Consider the following 24,930-nt stretch of genomic DNA (forward strand, 5'->3'; position numbering starts at 1 on the left):
TACTTCCTCGTGATGGTGGAAAGAAAATGCGACACTGTAGGGATTATTTTTTGACATCCTAGTGTTAGCTGCTAGTGCAGACAGCTAGAGGTTTCATCTCATCGAGTAAATTAGAGCATTTCGATTCATTAGGATATAAAACAGTCATCCGAGTGGGCTGCTAGTAGCAGCAACAGTCCACGTGGCTGACCATTTTATCAGAAATTTAGCGGAAGCTGTCGCAGTAGAGCTAACCATGGCTTTCAGACGTCTTGCTTTTTACTCGAGGGCTGGGCAGTGATTTTCAGTTATGCCTGTCTGAGGCCTGGGTGTAGACAGATCCAGCTGGATTCTGCGATCTCATTTACCATTTTCTTTCCCTTTTCTACTGGTTTATGAGTGGATTTCGTGCTGTAAACCCGTACTACTATTATAAAGAATGCATTAATGTGTGAAGTAGCAGCAAGTAAAGAAAATAATCGTTACATTTAGGAACAATTAGAACAATAAGTCTACAGGATTATCAACATAATGACAACTGAAATGGGAAACCTGCAGTCCCTTTACATTTTTAGCACATTATTAATAAAACAATGATGTAGAGTACTGATTCAGGGCAAAGAGCCAGCCTCTTATACCTTTACAACAAGCAACATGCACTTTACGGCAAGTTTCTGGTGTTCATCTTATGAAGCTCTTTCCTCTTGTTGATTCTCACAATAATGGGTGTAAAAGGTGTGGTGAAACCACAAAATGTTGAATCTAGAACTGGGTGCTTTAAATGAGTAAAAGCAAATGAGAGCACACATGCTTATTAATAGATAATCTGGATGTCAAGGGGCCAATGTGACTGTGGCGCAGACACAGGGATGGCCTCAGTTCTTCACAAAATGTTTTACAGATGTGCTGCCTTTATGATAGTCGAGTAGTTTTTATATCACTTATTATTTAAATCTAATTTTGTTTTCATTCACCCTGGGCCTGGATGGACAAGAGTACAAGCAGACTCTGCTGTGCTTAAATCATACAATATAGGTTATTCTCATGCATTGTATGTGTTGTAATCTGACACACAAAGGCCTTCTCTGTTTGCGCAATGGCAGAGCTACATCAGAGAAAGTATGGCAGGATACAAACAAATGAGCAGTTAGCTTCTCATAGCTGAGCAGAGGGCTGTTGTTTTCTGGTGTATTTGCAGGAAGTTACCAACATGGAGATGTACCCAGTTCGGCCCTGCCTTGTACCATGAACTTTTATCAGTAAATTTATGGCTTCAATTCTGTGAAATCAAATTGACAAGGTTGAATCCTGCATTAGCTGATGTTTGATCAGAGTAGACGTGCTGGAAAAACCTTCACGCTTGACTATTGACTTGGAGGCCAAAGATCAGATTTCACCTAGGATCATTTTATTGGTTTTGCTTTTACTTATTGTTTAATTATAGTTTTTTACTTGTTGTTAAATAATCTTAAAATGAATCACACTGGGAAAGAAGAGTAGGTTTAACATTATTAATTTAACAGTTAGCTCCAATCCACATCTGGAATTGCACCATTGAAGAATAATGTGTGTGACTGTAGATTCTGTTTGGAGTAAAAACAATAAATGCATAGAAGAAAATAATAATAATTATAATCGAAGGTTTTTAGAGGGAGATTATGTTTGGCTGGGTAGGGCCCTGCTGGGAGAAAAAACAACTTGGACTAATGGCCTCAGTATCTCAGTAATTCCAGGCTCTGATAAGATCAACCAGATACCAGATCATTACAATAAAGCAAATTCTGTATCCTTTTTGATCTGGGTCATTATTGTTCTTATTGCCTGTGTGCAATTACTTATCAATTATTCACTGATCTCTTTCTTTGGTGGGGCATGAAATGTGTGTGCACTCAGTGATTTGTGGCTTTCTATTTCTATGACTCAGCATGTCTCAGCACACTGCAGCATTCAGCCTCCAGTAGCCAGATCAATATTAAATTAAAGAGACAGATGCAGTTGGGAGACACACGCACGCACACAGAAATAAAACACAACTGTCACTGTCTAACAGAACATATTGTGTATGCAACTGTGTATGTTAATTTGCAGTCTCCACAGTATAGAGTCCAGTGCAACAGAATTTTGAATCAGCTCGTTTCAGTAATATGGTCTTAGAAAAAGTCATTTCCACAGCCCAACCCAGGATACATGGATTCTGTGACACGATGTTTCTAAATCTGGTTCTTGGAAAACCAGATGAAGAACTTTTAGCTTTTTTAAGAGAAAATGAACTAAAGCTTACAAATGTATTGTGCTAATCATTTGCATCTTTATTTAAATAAAGCTCAGTGTTGAAGTTATTTTTTTGTTGTTAACAGAAGCTGTGGGACATAACGTTTTTCCAGTGTCTGAAGATGGGGATGCGAGTTTAGGGCCTCCTGGTTTACATGACTGAAATGAAACTGAGCTTTCTTTTTCCAGAGATCCAGCACCAGCAATGAGCGGCTAAAAATATTATAAACCATAACTCTGTTAAACGATGATTTAACAACTCTGTCTGTGTTAGTCTTCACAGTTTCTGCTGTCTGAATAAAATCACTTGGTTTCTATTGCCACGTGAATTCGTTTCATCTCTAGTCTACATTTTTGTCCATGTTTGGTTCACTAGGAACTAATATTCTAAAGAATAAGCTGGTATTCAATGTAAAACAAGTTGTACAATAAAAACAGGTCAGAAATGATTTACAAATGTAGTGTATATGAACCATGCATGACTTATATTGAATTATATCTTGTATTGCTGTCAATATAAGATACTGACAGCATTGTTTCCACCAGTTTTGTGCAGCTTTAACACAGATACAGAAATTCACAAACACAGTAGGAAGTAGGCTATCGGAGAAGACGGTGTTAGACAGGAACAGCTGGACTAATGTTCTGCCTCTGCTGAGAAATACACTGATTCACTCTCCTATCAGGTTACTGCCTCCCACTGCAGCAGCATTCAGCCAGTCAGTCTCACCACAGCCCATTCAGGCCTCACATTCACACACACACGCACGCACGCACACACACACTATGGGTTACGCCCTGTAGTGGCTTTGTAAAAAAACCCTGGGAAATCAACTCTGACTAAGCTGGGGAAAAAAGACAGCATAGACTTTTACAGAGATGCGCAGTACTGTGCATAAGTCTTGAGTCATGCACACACACACACACACACACACACACACACACACACACCACCTTTGTTCTTCAACAGTGTTAATGATTCCATCAGTTCTGACAAAATCCACAATATCACTGCCTGATATGAAACTCCAAACCTTCTCAGAGGCAGTTGGTTACACAAACGCATTGTTTTACATCTCTACTGTCCAATATGTCTTTTGTATATACTGGCAATTTTTTGGAGATCAAATATCTAATTTGGATGTATCACTCCATAAGGCCTGGTACTACTGATTCTAAGTTTAGATCTTGCGTATTTTGGTATATCTCAGTCCTTTTTCACTGTTTCTGCTTCGTAAGAATGACTTCTTCACAGCCACTCTTCCAATACCATTCCTAATGATGGTTTTGGGAATATTAGGGCCAGTTATAAATTAAAATTTTTTTAGATAAAATGAATAAACTTCTGGAAACATCCACTACATACAAACATATTTAGAAGTGAAATGTGAAAAGATATAAACATGCAATAATACAATATATGAATCATATCATAACATTAATAAGAGAGCGACACTGGGTTCAAATCCAGTCTGAGGCGATGCATTGTGGAGCTTGCATGTTATCCTTGTGTCTGCTTGGGTTCTTTTCAAGTTCTCTGAAAAGAACTAATCCCATGCAGTCAAGACATGCATGGGATTAGGTTAATTGGAGGTTCTAAAATTATCCATTAAAGTCACTGTGAATGTTATCTTTCTATATGTGACAGACCTGTTGAATCAAGAAATTACTTAAATACAGCCTGTCTGCTAAAGTGAAGACCAAAAAATCTCCAAAGAGAACAAATCATGTGTCACAAACAGCAGGGCTGACTGTGTGTAGAGTGAAGGGTGGACCCAAATGCAGATGAAAACAAAATGTGAAACATGACTTGAATAACAGAAAACGAGCCGTTGATTGAGGCAGGCAAAATAACTGTAAACAAGAGGCAAAGCTAACAATAAACTAAACTGGGTGAGCTAAATTATCTAAAAACCTACAACAGGACCATGGACTTGACATGAGGAAACTTGCCACAACTTCTTGGCTTGCAAACAAAGCAGACGATCTGACAATGCCACTGAAAACACAGGACTTAAATACACAGGAGGTGATTAGGGGAAGTGGGAACACATGGAGGAACAGCTGACTGACATGAGCCTAATGACAGGACAGGGGAAGTGAAACTAAATACAATGAACGAAGAACGCACGACTCCTTCAAAATAAAACAGGAAACACTGAAACTAGACATGACAAGCTTAACAGACCTAACACGTGATGAACGATACAAGAACTCAAACATAGAAACCAAGGAAACAATAAATAATAACTGCCTTTCCTTAACTAAAGCTAAATAGGAATGACACAAACTAATCACAAATCTAAAATGAGACAAATACAAAATGAACTCAGAGCGCCGGGTCAGAGACCCAGCCTGTGACATCACGCCCTGATTTAAAGAACAGATGAGACTCAAAGTCACTGACACTTCTGTCAGTCTGGAAAGGACTGAGGCGTTGGTGTAGAAGGACGGACAGAAGTCTTTGGTACTAAAGCAACCCATAATGAAAGCCATTAACCAGAACCCAGAACAACTACAACTGCAGGCTTCCTTGTCTCAGTGTTGAACAATAATAACGAGACTGGGCAGCAACACTGGGATCCATGGGAGAGTCCTAAAGGAAAAACCACTGCTGACCAAAAAAGAACAAAAAGGCTCATCTGACATTTTCCAGAAAAAACATCTTGATGATCCCCAAGACTTTGATGAAAATGTTATGTGGATCGATGACATGAAAGTTGAACTTTTTTAACGGTTTATGTCCCATTACAACCATTGATGAAAAAGCAAAACAAATAAATAAACGAACAATAAAGAGAAACTAAATGAAGGTTTTGAATCTTATTGAGATGGCCTGACTTTAAGAAGACCCTTCATGCTCGAAACGCTTCTAATGTGGGCTAATTCAAACATTTAAAACAGGAGGAAATGTTTTCCCTGTATCTAAATAAGACAGGGACAAATGCATCCAACCTTTGATTTTTCCCTTCATGTGTAATGTGCCTTCATGAGCATTGTATCTGTTCGCCTGTCTCCAGAGAGTTGAGTCAGGAAGTCCATTTGATGCTAATACATCCCGGCATTCACCACATTAAGAGCTAATGATGGTCAGTATGGTCCAGGGAAAGTCCGCAGCGCATCCACCCACCCTGCTCATGGAGGATATCACGTTACAAAAATATACCAGCGGGATAATGGTGCTGTGGGCCTAGCTGGCTGCACTGTGTTGTACTGGGGTATGCTATACTGTGATAGCATACTGTATCTACTGCTATGAGTGAAAAACTTGCCTTTGCTGCACCATGAAATAAATCTACACTTTAGTCACAGGTCTTCAGCTCTGCAACACTGTCATCTACATTAGCAGCACTTACACGGCTGTACTTGGATAGATTAGATAATTAGACAAAGTTTAGATTAGATGTATTGAGGTTTTTCTTGACCCAAAAATATTTCCATATGGTATTTTAATAAAATTATTTAGGAAACAAAATACAAATTGATTTACAGAAAAATCACCAGTATGCACAAAGTGTGTGACTTCCCCAGACTCTCTCCTAATTGCATTATGTTCAGTAAATTTACCACTTTTTAGTTCTGCTAGCAGCTCGGTTTACATAAAATGCATAAACCAGATGACTCAGGGAAAAGATTAGAGGTTCAAAGATGACAAAGAAAAAGCATACAGTGATTATTGTGCAAATAAAATCAAAGGGTTCACCACAGTGAAATAACTGAAGAAGTATCATAATGCTGTTACATGCATGCCCGAAATCCACAGCAGGTGTTGATAGAAAAGGTAAAACCACAGCACAAACAGATGATGCCTACATTAAAAAAACAAAACAAAACAACTTTCCTCCTTTGTTGTTTTATTCAGCAGTAAATATCTGGGTCATCAAAGAGTAAGTTACAAAGGAAGCTTTAAACAATCAGGTTTTCTTTGTGTCTGGAGGTGGAGCTCGCTTCTATTTCAAAGCCTCGTTTCTGAGAATCTGTGGCCACAAGAGGGCTCCCTTTGTCCGTTTGATCACCAAATATTTTATTGTCACTGCTTCATAACTTGGAATAAAATGGTCAACTCTAGTTTTGATCTTGTATTACATCATGAGTCTCTTCCATGAGGATACATCACTGAGATCAAACCTGCAGTTCTGTGATGACAACAAGTTTTTTCAGCATATCACTTGTACCTTGTACCTTCACAGTGGCAGGAAGCAAATCAGGCAGACAAAGAGCATATTCATTCTTATCTGCTAATTTTCCTCACCAGTACTGGTGCGTATTCAGACTAATATTTCAGACATGGAAGTAGTTCACCGTTTATATACACTGTGGCTCTGAGCAAAATCTCTGATTTTTAACATGAATACAGCGTTTATATGTATTATGGATTCGGTCACTGTGTTTTTAAGCATGTTCTGGGCTAATCTTTACACATATATTTATCATTTTCATTATCCTTTTTTAAAAACAAAACCAACAGTTTACACTTGTACTGCCAAACATCCCATAACTGACAGCTTGTTGCTTGATGTTTGCCATCAGTATGCCACACCTGTGTTAAAATGTTACAAATTCCATTCACATCAAATTTGACCTAAATCTTCTTCTTTAAGGTAACAGTCTGGTATAAGGTGTATTTATCATCTGATCTTCTGTAAAAAGGGTTTTGTTTGAGATTAAAGGCAGAAATAACTGCAAGTGCAAAACCAACAGACTAAAGAACAGCTTCTTCCTGTGGGCTGTCAGAACTCTTAATGCAAACTAAGAGTGTGTAAAGACTTCCCCAACACATCGACACTGCTGTTGTTCATCTATGTGCAATATCGCAGTCTTTCCGTGTTCTGTGCAATATCCTTGGTATGTGCAATATTTGTGGCTCATGTGCAATATTTTGGTCCCAGCAGAGCTACCATCTCCACCATAAATGACCATAGCCCCTCCACCCTTATTTATTTATTATATTATATAACTGCCCTTGTATACAGACCCACATGTTTCTGTTTTACTGTTTCTTACACATACACCATAGTTTCACTCACATATATGGATACATATACATTGCTTTTTATTTTATTTTATTTTCCCCCTCGTTGTATATTGGTTTCTCTTCTTCTTACTTTTACACCATTGTGGTCCAGCTACCCAATTTCGCTGTGCAAGAAACTGCACAATGACAATAAAAAGCTCTAAGTCTCTCTAAGTCTAAATGCTTGGATGTGCAGGGAAGCAAAGATAAGCTGAACAAAAAAAAAATCTTAAGAATTTTTTTTTTTAATGCTATTGTGTTTAACCCTTTTCCAGTAAAATTAGAGTGTGATACTTGATTTTTTTTTTTTTTTTTAATTTTTATTGTTAATCTTCAAACTGATAGGGTTGTGGTCTTCTTTCCCTGAAACTTACAGAGCAGGTGAATCGTGTCACTTGTGTTATGTTGCCATCTTGTGGTGCTTTTTGGAATTATTTTTAAAGGAAAACTAATGTGTAACTGATTAAGCATTTTATTAGAAACGTTTTTACATAAAACCCAATTGTTTTATATTTTACTTCGAGGGAGCTCCTCAGCTTCCTTTTAGCTGACCATTTTTAGAGGAATCTTTTTTTAAGTGATTTAATACTGAACTATGAACGACTCAAGCATGAAATGGCCAACAACTCAAGGGGTGAATTTGTAATAACAGTCAAATTAACAAAGGATCCATTTTAAATAGTATCTTTAGGTACTTTGTTTCTAGCAGCACAAAAACACATAATTTGTTCCCATTTTTTTAGCTGAATCTATGAAAAATCCCAAAGATTTTTGCTGTCTAAAGGGCTGTTCCAAAAAATCGCACATTCTTTGCATGCTCTGCAGTGTGTACTTTAACAATGTGAAGAAACTGGAAAGGCAGTGGACAAAAGAAAAAGTGGCAGGCCTTATCACAAATGGTCTTAGCGGAAGCATGGCTGTCAAGAGGCAAAAAGGAAACTGGGTGAGGAAAAGGCTGAAATATGCCACATTAGACGATCTGCAGAGAGATAACACAGTCTCTATAGCCTCTTTAAAACAGAGAATTTCAGTGCACTTCAGTTACTTGTTTGGGGATGTTCATCAAACTGTCATTACCATCTCGAAAGCATCTGGTTTTTCAAACACACATGCAAGTGAAGTAAAACCATACCCGGATAGAAAAACATACAACTTAGTGATGTACTGGCCTCCACAGGCTGCCACATCGTTTACATAAAGCTGGCTGATACAGCAGAACACTTGAGCATTTCAGGTACTAGCTTTTCTAAGTGCAGGTGTCTCTGGTATGGAAGTGTGGATGTCACTGAAGAACAATGAATGAAGATGTGATAGGGAAAGGCCCAATCGTCAAACATCTGCATGCGCACCTGTCAGTCGCTGAGATGAAAATTATGCAGTAGGATCAGAATCAGTGAACTTGAAATCTTTTCTTCCTGCTTAAAGCAAACTTAAAGCTGCCGCATTGTTGTCACAAGGCAGAATATTAGTTTGGTGTGATTTTTTTGTTTTAGAGCTTTGTTTATTGTGTAAACATTTAAACTGTTTTAGATTAAATTGAATATTCTGCTGGACTACATGTTTCTCTGAATTACAACTGGCTAATTGGTAAATCTGAGTAACCCAATGAAAGGCTGGAAAAGCCAATCCATTGTTGGGGTACAGGTTGTGAAAGGCACATTGGGAGGCGTCAGTTAAGAAAGCATGTTATCAGGACATATACTGCTTTTTATGGAAGATTAGAGATTTTTTTTTTTTTGTATTTTTGGTCCAAGACTGGACCAACTGTATTTTTGTTGTTTGCCAACCTCCAAGAAGGAAGCCTTGAAGATTCGGACCGGGCTGACCACTAATGTTTTTTTTATGGTGGGTTTTGGGATAATCTGGACTGAGAGTGGTTCAGAATGGCAAGTGGTGGTGGTGGGCTTTCAAACGGTGAAGATATGAATGTAGTGTGGGCTACAGTAGGGAATAAAAACAGCAGCGAGAGGACTGATTTCAGGCATTCCTGTGGGAGAAGATCTCGATAAATTGAAGAAATTAATAACAGGAGATACTACAGGAATACAGGACTGCAGGCTGATCTTAGACATGGGGAAGGCTCGTCTGAGGGGCTTCTCACAACATTAGTCAATACAAGTCAATACAACACAGGAGTTAGACGTCAGTGCTGTAGGATGGGCAAATGAGGGAATTATTTGTGTAGGCAGTTAGAAAAAGAGAAGCTACAATCAATCCCATTTGAAAAAGAGTTAATTCACATTACACTTTATGGGAGACTCGGGATGAGAGTGATAGGGGATTATTAGAAGGAGTAATTGAGAATAAGGAGTTGGTCATTTAAAATATTGGATCAGGTACACGGATGGATTTTGTGAGGAATCAACAATTGGTCTTAAGTTGGTTCCACAATCTGAAGCTGGAGAGTATTCAAAGCTAGCACAGCAGGTAGTGATCACCATCCGATTTTTGTTATCAGAGGAACAGACGCACAGGGAAAGTGGAAATTTGAAAAGGAAATTGGAACAAGCTTAAGGTGCTGAGTGAGGGTTATTTGAAAAATCTGGATTTAAATAAACCAATAAATGAATTGAACTCGTACAACTTATGTAGCCGAGCTATTCTAAAAGTCGTGGGAACAAAAAGAAAAGGTTTGTACCATGATGGGCACAAGAATGTACATGAGCAATAAAACAAGGGAAACTAGCAAAGGTTAGAGGGATCATAAAGAAAGCTAAAAGGGATGATTGGAGAAAATACTGTGAATCATTAGACAGGGTTTGGTGTACCTTTTTTAAAGCCTGGTAATTCAAAGGATTATTTATTATTATTAATAATAATAATAATAATAATAATAATAATAATAATAATAATAATAATAGGAACAACCTCACAGGGAAATATTGAAATACTTTAAGGTGAAGAGGGTAGAGAGGACATAATAAATATGAAGTTTTCTTTGTCAGAATTAAACACGTCATCAAAGAAATCTGGGGAAACAACTCTTGGCAAAGATCAAATCAGTTATTGCATATTTTACTGAGCCCCGCAGGGGACATGGGAGAAAAAAAAATTAAGACGGACTTTTGCGAGATCTCGCAAAACTTTTGCGAGATCTCGCAAAACAAACTCGGGATCTCGCAAAGCTTTTGCGAGATCTCGCAAAAGTTTTAGCCGCATTCTTCCGTTAGCTTCGAGCTAACGGGAGGTCGAGACCCACTACAGCCGGGAGGAACACCGCTTTCCCGGCACATCGTGCCTCGACCTCCCGGTCGACTTCGAGCCGGCGTCCGAAGAATGTGGCTAAAAGTTTTGCGAGATCCCGAGTTTGTTTTGCGAGATCTCGCAAAAGTCCGTCTTAATTTTTTTAAATAATTCATAAGTCAGTATAATTAGTCCAGTTTTATTTACTATCATGATCAATTATATTTTTTTAGCAATACAGTCCATGGGTATCTCGCTATTTGCAGATGATGGGATTATTTGGAAGAAGGGAAGAAATAAAGAATTCATTAAAGCAACATTGCAAGAGGCTTTAAACAATTTAGAGTCTTGGGCATTAGCATGGGGATTTAGATTTTCATCATCCAAAAAAAGTTGTGGTCTTTCAAATAAGAAATCAAATCTTCATATTAATGTTAAATTATATGAGGACATTATAGAAAAATATAAACTTACATGGAAAATGTATGCAGATAAATAACAAAAGGGTAAAAGGATTTTAAATATATTAAGATCCTGGAGGGGCAGAGATTCCACCACGGATCCTTGGACAAGTTACTGACTAACATTTGCTTCAAAAGGGACACAGACAGTAAAGAGGTGGGTAAATACATGGAAAGGGAATATTTGGAATATATCAAGATCATTACAGATGCTTCTGAAATGCTCGAAAGTAGGGTAGGTATATCCTTTGTTATTCCAGATCAAAATATTGTGGAAAATAAAGGAATAACAGACAATTTAGCAGTTTATACAGGAGAACTAATGCTAATTCTGATGGCATTAGATTTGGTAGAGGAGAGTGAGGAAGGTTTTAGTATGTTCAGACTCAAGTAGCGCTTTAACACGTATTCATATATGCAGTCAGAGCCAAGACCAGACATTGCATTAGAAAAAACTCATTCAAGTTTCAGGATAAAAAGAAATGGTACAGTGGTCAAGTTAATGTGGGTTCCTGCACATATTGGCACAGAGAGAAACAGGTTGGCTGATAAATTTGCAAATGTTCAGCAAATAAAAACGTGTTAGATTTTAATGTAAAAATGAGCAAAACTGAAGTTAAGTTGCATATTAAAAACAAATGCCAAGAAGAATGGGATAGGGAAGTAAGGGCTACATATTATTACAATATTCAAAAGAAAGAAGGTGATTTTATAATATGTCACAGAATAAATAAAAACAAGAGGATGTTATATCACGGATGAAAGTTGGCCATACAGGATTAAATGGCACATGTAAAATAGTTAGCAAACATGCTTCAGGTTATTGGGATTATTGCAGATGAATTTCAACAGAGCATATATTTTCTTAGATGGTAAGAAATACTGCCATGAGAGAGGTGTTAGTCAGAAACCTTCACAAGAACAAGAATAAGATAAGGATGAGAGTATTACCTCAAAGAGCCTAAGGGGATACAGTTTTTGTTGATATGTTGTGGAAAGAAAGGGGAATTTTAAAAAGAATATAGTGGTGGTGCGGTAGATTGTAATCCATTCGCTGATCTAGAAGGTGGCAGTAATGCATCCAAAAAGTGTTTAACATCCGCCATTAAAACAGAAGAAGAAGAAAACGAAGGAGGGGGAGGAGAAGAAGAAGGAGGTCCGCACCGGATTGTAAAAGAAAAAGGCATGGCGCTCAAAACTCATAACTGTAGAGACAAAGAACAAGACACGGGAACGAGAGAGGCCACAGCTGCTATGATGGCCAAATGAAGCTTTGTGCAGCTTGTAAAAAGGTTCATTACGTGAAGCTTTTCAACACAGTCCTCTCTGGTGACACCTGCTGGGCAAAAAGGTGAAGAGCAGCTCGAATCTACAAATTAAATGAACTGCTTCCTTATGATTGCCCTCTCTGCAGAGCTTCAGTTTAATATGTGACATTTCTGTGTGATGTCAGGTTGCCACTGTGGTGCTTTAAATGTTTTTTTTTTCTTAGTGGAAGAAAACAAAATATTATAAACAAAATTTGAACACGAGGAGTCAAGTAAAAAAGCTCAAATGGGCTTTACTTCATATACAAACCTCTCATCTGTGCCTGCTTTTCTTCCTGCTTCTTGTTTTTTCTGCAGTGTAAAGTGTATACTCAAAAAATGAATGCTTAAACTAAAAAAATATATTTTTCTAACAGTCTACATAATTGTGTCTGTTAATATCTGTACCAAATACTAATTTGTTACTTGATCACATAGCATTTAAGTGAATAAGAAGGCTATACTTCTTACATCCAGAAGGTGGCAGTAATCGCTGAACGCTGAATCTCGTTTACCCTCACGAACCGAAAGCTTGCTTTGAAGAATTTTTTTTTTTTTTTTTTTTTAATACTTTAATTAAATTTATGCACATATTACAATCTCTCGTTGGGAGACAACATTTGTGCAACAACATCTTGAAAAGGTTGAATAAGAAATCAAACGAAACAAAACAAAACAAACAAAAAAAACAAAAAAAACAAAACAAAAACACATATATACATATACATAAATATATGAAGGCCATTTTTATGACATATAACAGTTTCCTTTCTGTGAACACTTTAACATATATGTGGCTTACTTAGTACACCAAAATCACAATCATTCAAAGGATAGAGGTTCAGTCCCATTGTCGCATATCAAAGCAGCCTCTTTACATGAATCCCTCAGTAATTCTAAAGATGACAAAAAAGATTTTAATTCAATTTTCAATGCAGTTAGGGAAGGTCTTTTACTTTGCCATTTGCATTTGTGTATGTGGTATTTGCCCATAATTATCACCACCTTGTGTAGCATGGACAGTTCCTTAGATGGATCACCATTATTATATAAAACTTGTGTTAGAGTCAGTGGGGTCATCCCATCTATTCTTATACTCAACCAGTCTACTAGATCTTGCCAAAAGTCAGTTGTTACTGAGCAGGAAAAAAACAAATGATCAATACTTTCCGCATTTTGTGAACAAAATCCACATGGCTCTACCTCAAACCCAAACCTTTTTTTAAGCATTTCAGCTGCTGGGTAATATCCATTAATTATTTTAAATTGCATTTCTTTGACTTTGGGGGGGATAGGCCATTTTAAAAAGTGCGTATATTTGTTCGTTATTTTAATATTACTCCCTTTTAGTTTTGTGTTACTGTTAAAGTCGTGAAATAATTTGTTTTTAAATATCTTGTTCATGGTTTTATTATTACAGTTTTTATCCGTCAAAGGAATCTGGTTTAGATGTAAAGAAGGTAGACTAATTTGTGCCTTAGAGTAATACAAATAACCTTGAATCAAACTCAACAGAGGTAAGGGGATTGCCTTACAAACCTTGTCATATTCTCTAAGGGAACACTGAATGTTAAACTTCGCATTAAAAACACCCACTGAGAGAAACTGACCCCTTTCATCAAGTAAGTCTGTTATAAAGATTATGTTTTTTTCAAACCACTCTTCAACAAACAATGACTTCTTATTAATTGTAATTGTTCTGTTATTCCACAAGGTGGAGCAATGTGGTGAAAAGTTATGGGCAAACACCATCTTCCAATAAGACAAGACCTGCTTATGATATTCTGACAGTTTCACAGGCAACTTCAATATATCAAAATCACATTTCAGGAGAAAATCCAACCCTCCCACCTTTTTGAAAATATTTTTTGGGATATGGAACCATATGGAGTCAGGTTTCAAGAGGAAGGCTTTTATCCAGTTTATTTTAAAAACTCCAACCATTGATTGAAAATCAATTGACTTTATACCACCTTTAGCGTAATCTTTGACAAGTTGTGATTTTTTAATGTAATGTGTTTTATTGTGCCAAATGAATTGATAGATTATAGAGTTAATCTTTTTAATGCTTTTCGGGGTAATGTATAGTGAGTATGCTGGATAAACCATCTTTGAGACGCCCTCTGATTTGGATAATAGATTGCGTCCAAAAATTGTAATATCTCTCGTCAACCAATGATTTAGTGTTTTGGACATGCCATCAATTTTGTCTTTTAGGTTTTTTGATTCTCTAGTGTTGATGTCTTTGTCTAAATAGATGCCTAGATACTTAACTTCATTTTTCACTGGAATCGTCCTCATGCTATTTTCCAAACAATCATAAAGTGGCAAAAGTTCACACTTCTTTAGGTTCAGACACAAGCCTGAAGCTTTAGAAAAAATTGAAATGACATTCAATGCTTTCTCGAGTATTGATTTATCCTTTAAAAATATTACTGTGTCATCTGCAAACTGACTTATTTTCAGTTCAATATCAAAAATGTTTATTCCTTCGATGTCTGAATGGTTCACAATGAGGTAAGTCATTAATTGAGTGCAAAGAATAAATAATTTTGGAGAAATTGGGCAACCCTGTCGAATTCCACAGAATATGTCTATCCTAGATGTTATGCCTGGATTGAGCGAAACATAACTATAAATTTGCTTGTAGAACAGTTTGATCACTTTGCAAAAAGTTCTAAAGATCTAAATAAAAAATTATGGTCTATTGAATCAAATGCTTTAAAAAAGTCAATAAATAGTATTAAACTTTCTGAATTAATAAAGGATCGATAGTCAATCATATCTAATATTAATCTTATGTTATTATGAATCTGCCTTCCTTTAATAAACGCTGATTGGCACTCATCAATCAATTTGGTTAAGACGCTTTTAAGCCTATTTGCATATACTAAGGCTAATAATTTGTAGTCGTTACATAAAAGTGTTATGGGTCTCCAATTGTCTAGCATTTGTAAATCTTTGTTTGGTTTGGGTAATAAGGTTATTAATCCTGTTTTCATTGTTGGGGATAGTTCTTCATTTTTTAAACAATCCAAAAAGCCATTAAATAACAAATCTTTAATGTCTTGCCAAAAGGTTTTATAAAATTCAATCGTTAAACCATCAATTCCAGGCGATTTTCCATTTTTCATTTGTTTTAGAGCTGTATCTAATTCGGATATTTTCAAATCTTCTTCTAACCATGTTTTATCATCCTCTTCCAATTTTTTAACCTGATCTTTAATCATATCAAAAAAGATATCTGCATTTTCTTTTTCAGTTCTTGATTTATACAGATTACTATAAAACATGTTAATTTCCTCACTTATTTTGTTTGGTTCCTCAATTATAGTACCATCCTTACTCAATTTAGTTATTTTTTTCTTTGTTTGTCTACGCTTCTCTAGACTATAGAAATAAGATGAATTTTTTTCTCCATGTTCAATCCACTTGGCTCTAGACCTTACATATGCTCCTTTAGCTTTAATCAAGTACACCTCATCTAGCTTATTTTGTAAAGATTGTAAGCGTTCTGACTCTTCCGCAGTCATACAGGGTTTACCACATAATAAATGAATTTGTTCAATTAGATTTTTCTGTTCACATACGCGTAGGGCAGACACTTTCTTTCCCGTTTCTATAGCTAATTGTTTCACACTATATTTAAACCATTCCCATTTACTGACATTAGTCATGCTCATATTGTTAATTTCTGATTTAAGTTCTTTAACTTGTTTACAGAAGTCTTCGTTTTGTAATAAACTATTGTTAAATTTCCATATGTTGTCAGATCTTTGTTGTTTACGTAGAGATAATAAGAGACTTATCAGACAATGATCAGTAAGTGGGGTTGACTGGGTCTCACATTTCGTAACATATGATGATACTGTTTGGGAGACAAGCCAATAATCTAATCTTGAACATACGTTTTTATTTGATGGACTAAACCAAGTATATTTCTTCGTATTTGGGTTTGTCATCCTCCAATAATCGATCATATTAGTTGTCGTACAAAAGTCACAAGTAATGCTATCGTGTTCTGGTTGATTTCCTCTTTGTGGTTGTCTGTCAAGCCATGAGTTAGGAGCCAGGTTAAAATCGCCTCCAGTTATCACCTGGGTAGAACCATATGTAGTACTCCACTTTGCAATTAATTTACTTAAGTTAGACATCATATTTCTATTTAGCGACCTGTTATTGTATCCATACACGTTAATAAGAATAATTTTCTGTTCACAGACTTCTACCAACACCATGATCCAATGCCCCATTCCGTCGCTTTTATGATCAATAACTCTCCCTGCAAATTTGTTGAATAAGATCATTACTCCTGCTGAGTGAGTAGTACCATGTGAATAAAGAATACTATCTCCCCATTGATGTTTCCAAAATGTTTCCTCTTCCTTACCAGAATGTGTTTCTTGTAAAAACAAAATGTTTGCCTTAATTTCCTTGCAGAATAAGAACATGGCCTTACGTTTGACATTGTTTTTTAAGCCTCGAACATTTAAGGAACTTAATAGAACAGCCATCTATAAGATAAAGAAAAAACAAAATACGCAAGAACAAAATACAAAACAAGAACAGTAACGGCTTCCTTGGCACTTACTAGAAGAAAAAAAAAGTGCTTGAAGCAGGAATAAGCCTAGTGTCCTACCTATGTAATCATAACAGTACTCCGACCCTATCACAGTACTACCCCTTTATATATGCGGCAATTTTAGCTCTGGATAGCCCACGTTTAACTACGGCTTTGCTTTTTGACCCTCTCCTATTTTTTATTTGTGTATTTTTAACAGATATGTATATATAAACATATATATACACATACATACCCACATTTTATGGTTAACTTGTAGTGACTTCTTCAAGTGCATCTCACAGATCGATCCTTTTACCGTCTATTATTGCATAACCCTCCTTTAGGAATGGTCTTTTGCCGTTGTTTCGAGCTTCCTGCACCTTGGGCCACAGCTTGATCCGAGCTTCACGGTCTTCTTTGGAGAAGTCTTCTTTAAATTTTATGTTCAGTTCTTTGCAGACCCTGGCCTCTTTGGATTTCCTCCATACTTCATCCCTTGCCGTCCTCATGCTGAACTGTATGATGATTGGTCTTGGCACCTTGTTGCTCACTGCATTGTCTTTCTTCCCCAGTCGGTGTACTGTATCAACCATGAGCTGCAGTTTTTCCACTGATACAGGAACCACTCTTGTTAGAATGCTTGCTTTGAAGAATTGACTATGTGCACGTTAGCATATGCTACTTCCGGTGCGGAAACTCCTGTGGGGAGCTTTGTTTCCGGTGTCCTATTCGCGCCTGGTTTACGGTCCAAAAGCAAATGAATGAATCAAGTGGCGATTTACATTTCTATAGATGTCTTGGGTATTTACCCAATATATCTGTAAATGATGTTCATCGACTTGTCGATATTTTTTCCCCGCGCCTCAGAGCAAAAGAGAAAAGGGATTCAAATGCTATATTTCTCAGCTGTCCCTCGTTTATCGCGGGTGTTATGTTCTAAAAATAACCCCCCAAGAGCACCTGGCTGCAGCCACTGTGGAGCTCCACAGTAACCGGAAACACGTAACTTCAGTTAAATCGACTATGACAGCGAAAACTAAATTGCGTTTTTGTTACTATTGATGCTGCTGAGAAATAAAAATGGTTTTAAGTGGGGTTTTTTTTTTTTTTTAACACTCTGGGTTTGTTCAAAAAAATTCACCATGCCCTAAATTGTTCGTGGCCAAAAGTGACACTTGCTGTTTCGCTGATTTTTTTTTTTTTTTTTACAGTACATCGTGTTGTGCGTTCTGATTGCTGTAGACCATTATCAATCAATCTAGTCCAGTGTCTCCTGTACAGGAGCGGTCCCTAATAGGAGTCTTTTGGTACCGTTCCGCGAGAGTTGATCCTCCGGTGTGAAATGTATGGTTGTAGTTGTGTGTCTTATTTTGAAAGAACTATTTACGCGTTACCATAGCGACCAGAGCAGTTAAGAAGCAGAGAGGAGGATGTCACTGTCATTGTTGCTGGCGCACAGCTCAAGTCACGTTTATTATTATATTTACAAAATACCACAGTGTCTTTTTTTTATTCTTTTGTTGTATTTATCCGCGACACCTTAAAGGTCGTTCCCTGAAAATATTGTCTGACATTAAAGTGGTCTGTGGTGCAAAAAGGTTGGGGACTCCTGCTGTACAGTACAGAATGCGTTTAGCTTGTTGAATTTACATAAATCTTCGATCGCTAGCAGTGTAACTCTGAAGTGCTGCACTGTATGTTTGGAAGTTTTCTCCCAAACAAACACAACAATGCCGACGAAACGTTTTGCACCCTCAAATGAACCTTTAGGTTTCATTCCATAATCCGGACTTATGTTTCTACGAAGGTTTGAACTCTAAGAGTGTTTAAACAAAAGACAAAAGTGTGAAAATGTTCATGCCTGTCTGAGAAAAGTGTATAAAGCATGTAGTGAGGGGTTTTACAGTCTTAACATCTATAATAATTGTAAAAAATAAAGTTGGCTACTTCATGGATTTCACCTACCGCGGGTTATTTTTTGAACGTAACACCAGCGATAAACGAGGGGCTGCTGTATTATTAATAGTAGTGTCTGGGACATCTAATTGATTAACATCAACATTGATTATTATGCACTATTATTTTTGTTCAAGGAGAGCAAAAAATATAAAACTCTCTCTCAGCTTGTTTGTTGCCAAAAATGGCCACTTTTTGTGTATGTTCACAAAATGCTATAAAATGTATATTTCTTAAAACATTTATCTACTTTTACCGACGTGACTCTTTAAAATAGCACCAGTCCTTTTCATCAAAATCAAAATTGTATCTGAGCATCGGGGAAAAGGCTGTCTTGCAATTGTTGAGGTCACTAGTGTGTGCCCCATTTCTTCCGGGATCACTCTCTTTATAGGTTTTAGTGGACTCCTAGTACTGCGAAGTGGTTTCATGGTACAAAGGGATTGTATTCCAAGATCTGGGAGACTGTAGAAATGAGCAGTGATGCCCTTCCTACCATCTTTCCAGAAAAATAATTGATCTGGAAGCTGTTAGGCTGACTTACAGCAGCAGCACTTTCTGCACCTGCATAAACTCCAGGACACATTTACTAACGGTGTTTGTTGCTGTATGTGCTGCAGCTTTGAATTTTTTAATAATTTATATTTTGTTAATATTTTGGCTATGGTGTCTTGTTATGAAATGTACAAGAGTAAAAGTGTTGTTAGCATGTGCTTCAAAGCTAAGTTTGACTGGGAAACTCAAAGCTCAATAGTCTGTATCAACAGAAATTCACTGCAGCCTATGTAATATTTCATGCATCATAATTTACATCACAACTATTAGATCCTTAAGATCAAACCCGTGTCATTCTTTTGGTCCACTGCAGTGCAGTAGTCAAAAAAAAGAATAAGTGAAGTGTCCACAAATGGCCAGGATAGAGCCCAGAGTGTTAATGTTTAAAATGTATAAAAATATTATTGATTGCAATTCTTTACTGTTAATATCAACAATAAGCTTTTTATTTTGAAATTACAAGTTTAAAAAAAATGCTGTTACATTTACATTTAATGCTGTTACACTGTAATCCTTTATTATAAGTATGGACACAGAATCAAGTGAACAACATTTTGAAATAAGTTTAATTGGAATTTTGTACTACGCAAAAAAACAAAACAAAAAAACAACAACAACAACATATTAAACAAACAAACAAACACAGCCAGTGCCTTCATTTGTCCATTACATGTCAAACATAGCACTGACCCTTAGCCCCTGCTCATCAGCACATGCTTTCAAAAAGAGCTCCATGTCCTCTGCAAACTGAAAAACAAAGAGGAACAAGTCCCTTGCTCCAGTGTCTTCTTCCTCTGACATGTCTATTAAGACCCTCTGCTGGTCCCCTTGATTTAAGGACAGATATTTGGGCATTGTTACATGTCCACAGAAAAGTGCCTTATTTTGGACAACCCACTGCACAGCAGGACGCAGATCTTCAACAACTGCTGGCTCCTGTGTCAGGCAAATGGGGATGAAAACATAGTTATTTCTCTGTTGCAGAACAGTTTTTTAACAGTTATTCAAATTTCACTAACCATGTAATTACACTACTGTTTAAAGTGAATACTGACCTGACTGACTTCCTGGAACTTGCGCTTTTTCAGTCTGAAAATGGGCACGTGTTGTCCTTCAAGCACAGCTTTGGCTTCCTCTCTCCAGTGTGCAAATAGCTTGCCAGAGCTATGAAGAGTAAGGCCACAGTGAGGGCATGTCATTTTCATGGACTTTCCATCAGCTGCAGTTTTATTGAACACAGAGGGTAGAGCCAATGAATGTTCTAACAAAGACTCAGAAAATGGTTCAGATACCGAAGACAAAACCTTGGGGGAGAAACGGGGCTCCTCGAAGAGTACTGCCGGAGGAATACGGGTCTCCTCGGAGAGTTCAGCAGAGAGCAGTCCTGATAATGGTGGCTGACTTGGCATTGAAGAATGCTGACAAGACAATAAATGCCTTGCCATATCCCCACGCCGTATGATTGTAATCTTACAGACAGGGCAGTGAAAGTGTCCCGTTGTCCTACAAGGCAGCCTGCACCGGCATATCATTTTATCTGTAAGAGAAAAAAACAAACAAACAAACAGATGTAATTTAAATGTAGTTGTATAGAATGCAATCAATTTGTCTAACAATCAGATTGTACATGTTAACAAAAACATCCAAGCCAACCTCAATAATGAAAGCAAAATGGTATGGATCACAAAACTTATGTCAAGAAAAGTGGTGAAAAGTAAATAAAAATATATTTTATAAAAACACTATTTTTGTTGCAGATGAATGCACTGAACTGTACAATATCAACAGCAACTTTTAAGTCAACAAAGATACTGCAGAAGTGCTTAAAAAAGTGCATATTTATAACTATAAAGTATATTTAATACAAACATACCTTTGAAAGGCAAAGCATTTTTTATATGCACACTTAGATGCTCCTCAATCTTTGCCCTGACAGTAGGGCTGAAAGTGGGGCACAGAGGGCAGTGAAAGAGTCCTCTGCAACACGTGTTGCATTCCTGCAATTCTGGCTTTAAGCCCGAATTCCAGATTGATGTGTGCATCTAAAACAGAGAGAGAAACAGATAAACACCATATATACATTTAAGTTAAGGATTTAGCAGAAATAACAATTTACAGTTGGCATGTAATAGATTTGGGAAGAAAATTCTTGAAAAAAAACCCCCACAAATATTTTACAAGACACTTTAATTTGTGAGACATGTTTCTATTGACATATAACAGTCAATTGAACAGGGGCTAACTAAAATCTGGGCAATAAAAAAGCTGTACAGAAAAGAATAATGAATAGAAGTATTGATAAATATATAAATCTGTTTGTGACGAAATTTACAGTGTTGACGCTAACCAAAGGTGTCACAAGTGCACACGTTCCTTACTACAGTTTAGATACCTCTGTTTAGAAAGCACTGACTCGACTTTTTAGTCAAGTCGAAGTAAGAAGTACAGGGTCTAAAATATAATTTCTGTACAAAATTTTGAAGTAATCTTGCGTCCAAAGCACGCGTGCGGGGGGCTGATTTACAAATGTACGGATTACAAAGTACAGATACGCGTGCTAAAATGTGAGAAGTAGAAGTATAAAGAAGTATACAGTAGGCACAAAAAAGTACAGCAGTAAAGATACCAGAAAATTCTACTTAAGTACAGTATTGAAGTATTCGTTATTTTGCATCTCTGACGCCAACAATAAATCATACTCTAATGCAAAATGTGGTTTTTGCTTCTTCTCGCCCACAGAAGCCGTTAATCCAGCTCTCTTACTGAAACCAGGCCCAGGAAAAAGCATATCTGTGTGTTTCTCTGCCATGGAGCACGATGAAAAAACATTAAAATAAGGAGGAATGTTGTTGTAACGCTAAATAAGTGGCAACGTGATCATTGTAATAAAACTAGACGATTCCTAGAATTATGAAATCACTAACGGCAAATTTATTTAAGAAAGACTTAACCAACCTTTGTGATCAACTTGCAAGACTTCCACGGTATCCATGCGTGTTTACGGCTAGTGTGGAGGTCACGTGTATCCGGCTAGTGTGGAGGTCACGTGTTTCCGGTTAGTGTGGAGGTCACGTGTATCCGGCTAGTGTGGAGGTCACGTGTTTCCGGTTAGTGTGGAGGTCACGTGTTTCCGGTTAGTGTGGAGGTCACGTGTATCCGGTTACTTTGGAGCTCCACAATGGCTGCAGCCAGACCCTTCTCAAATAACCAGCGATAGGTGAACTCAAGTAGCCAATTTTATTTTTTGACGGTGCAAAACGTTTCGTGGACATCGTGGACATCCAGCACTGCACTTCAGTCACACTGCTAGCATCGATGCAGCGATTCTGTACTGTACAGGAGAGACGTCACGGAGGAGATCGTCTGCAGCGATCAGGACGCAGGACACAATGTGACGTAAAATAAAGCATGCAAACTTGCACTAAAAAAATCCACGAAACAGCGAGGTGAAAGGTGAACCGCGTTATAGCGAGGGACCGCTGTAATTTTTAAGGTAAGTCACAACGTACCCTTCGTAAATACTAATGTATAGAAACCGTTACCAGTAATCATTCATTTTTTGTGTGGCTTTTTTCACGGTTTGTTAACATGCTGTGTAGGTGTGTACTTGACTAGCTGATCTCGACATAACGGGGAAACATCTGGTTTGACTATTCTTCACCTGTAGTTTGAATGCTGAACATTTGCCTGTTTAAATCATGAGACCAGTCACTATACAGAGATGTGCTTCTGAATGTGGACGATGTGTCTTCTGCTGCAGTGATGCAGTTCAGCTTGTGTTGAGTGATGTAAACAACTGATCGATCTAAACTCTTTAAACGTCAAAATTGATCATTAGATTTTTTATGACACAGCAGCGGTGAGTGTTCCCAGCTTCTGCTCTTTGTAACTTAACGCCATCTTTCCGTTTTCAAGTTTTGGACATGATTTTGGAGGATATCTTCGCAGTAGCGATTGACCACAAAGTAAAGCTACCGGAAATGCACAACCCCACATCCGGTCTCAAACCAGGAAGTTAGCATTGTCTCGTGCACATAGTCAATTTCAGAATTTCTTCCTTCATCTGGATGCCAAGGTACAGCTGCTCAGGAATAAACTGCGTGAACGGGCCAACAATTGATTTGGAGGCTGAATGTTCTGTCAAATGGGCAGAATTTCATTTTAGGCTGAAAGTGAATAAAATGATTGATTGTCTGAAAATAGCAGGGGAGGGAAAAACAACACTTGAGAAAATATTTGTAACGTTTGTTGAAGGGTGGTGTGCATGTCATAATTTGGTGAAAATGATATTGAAATGAGGTAGTAGTATCTTCCTATTGTATTCATATTCCATGCAACATTATGTAAATTGTATGGCCAAATACAATACAGACTAAGAGTAAAGAAAAAGTATGGAAGCCCGTTTCTGCCACAAAAAAAAAGGATCCATATCTTGAAATTTTGAGATATTTTCTCGAAATTTCAACTTATTTTCTCGAAATTTCAACTTATTAACTCAAAATTTTGAGAAAAGTAACTCAAAATTTCGAGTTAGCACTGCCAGTCAGTAATCTGAATGACGTAATTTCCTTGTTGCCCTGAAGCTGAAGCCCTCAGGTACAAATGCTACAGCTAAGCTACCCGTATTACATCCAGTCATGAATAAACAGATTACTGAGTATTTTCAGCGTGGCTTCAACAATGATGGAATCCTTGTGTTATTAGCTGAATCACACGGCGTTACTATCAGCAAACGTACTCGCAAAAGCGCCATTTTGTTGCAATCCTGTTTTGAGTGTGTGTTACTTTGTGCCATATGCTTCTGGGTAACAAGAAAGTGACCTCATTCACATCGATTACTGATTGGAAGAGCTAACTCAAAATCTCGAGTTATTAACTCGAGATTTTGAGAGAAGTAACTCGAAATTATAGGTATGGATATGGATACTTGTTTTTTTTTGTTTTGTTTTGTTTTTTAATGGCGGAAACGGGCTTCCATAGAAAGTGTGATTTGGAATGGAGTGAATGTATGTAAACACTTGCAGCACATGTGCATATGTAATGTTGTGAAGTGTACTTTGTTTAATTTCGGGGGGGGGGGTTGTTTTTGTTATATACAGATATTTAATTTTTAAGACTTTGGCAGATATGGATGTATGTTAATATTGTGCATCAATTATTTTTATGCTGAATCTGTTGACAGACTGTTGTAAACATGATGGGCCAGCAGTGTGTGTTTCAGTTATGGCACTGCTGTATTGTTTTAAACGTGTTGGCAATAAATGAAATTTAAAAAAATATGTCGGGTGTCCTATATTCAATTGTGTGGAACCTGTTGACAAAATAGAATTATGTAAAACTAATTAGTAAAATATAAGTGGTGTGAAAATGTAATGTTTTAATCAATTAAACTTAATTTTAAACTTAAGGTGAGTTGAAAAACCAAATATGTAATCTGTAAATAAATGACTGAACTTGAGTAGAGTTAAATATGTCTTGTTGATCATCAGTCATTTTTTTTAATTGGCTCAGTTCAAATTAATTTTGTTATTGTAGTGCAACAATCTTTCTTTCTGACTTAACCCATATTAAAAGCAGCTAACTGCTAAGTTTCTGTTCATTTGTGTAATGTACAGTTGTTCCCTGAGTGAAAAGGAGGAG

At 37.1% G+C, this 24,930-nt stretch overlaps 1 long non-coding RNA gene across 2 annotated transcripts; it reads right to left on the bottom strand.

Moving 5' to 3' along the window:
- Positions 1 to 19,397: 19,397 nt before the first annotated feature.
- LOC309718637 lies at positions 19,398 to 24,662 on the bottom strand. Of its 2 annotated transcripts, XR_014280042.1 has the most exons (5): positions 22,246 to 24,662; positions 21,164 to 21,332; positions 20,583 to 20,827; positions 20,346 to 20,454; positions 19,398 to 20,226 (listed from the first exon to the last, which is right to left on the bottom strand). It is a non-coding gene; the product is annotated as an uncharacterized lncRNA (long non-coding RNA). The 2 variants fall into 2 exon arrangements; XR_014280043.1 differs by having other exon boundaries at positions 21,164 to 24,662.
- Positions 24,663 to 24,930: the final 268 nt, after the last annotated feature.

The sequence above is a fragment of the Aulonocara stuartgranti genome (genome assembly GCF_965226115.1).
Source record: "Aulonocara stuartgranti genome assembly, chromosome: 12".
Classification (NCBI taxonomy): Eukaryota; Metazoa; Chordata; class Actinopteri; order Cichliformes; family Cichlidae; genus Aulonocara; species Aulonocara stuartgranti.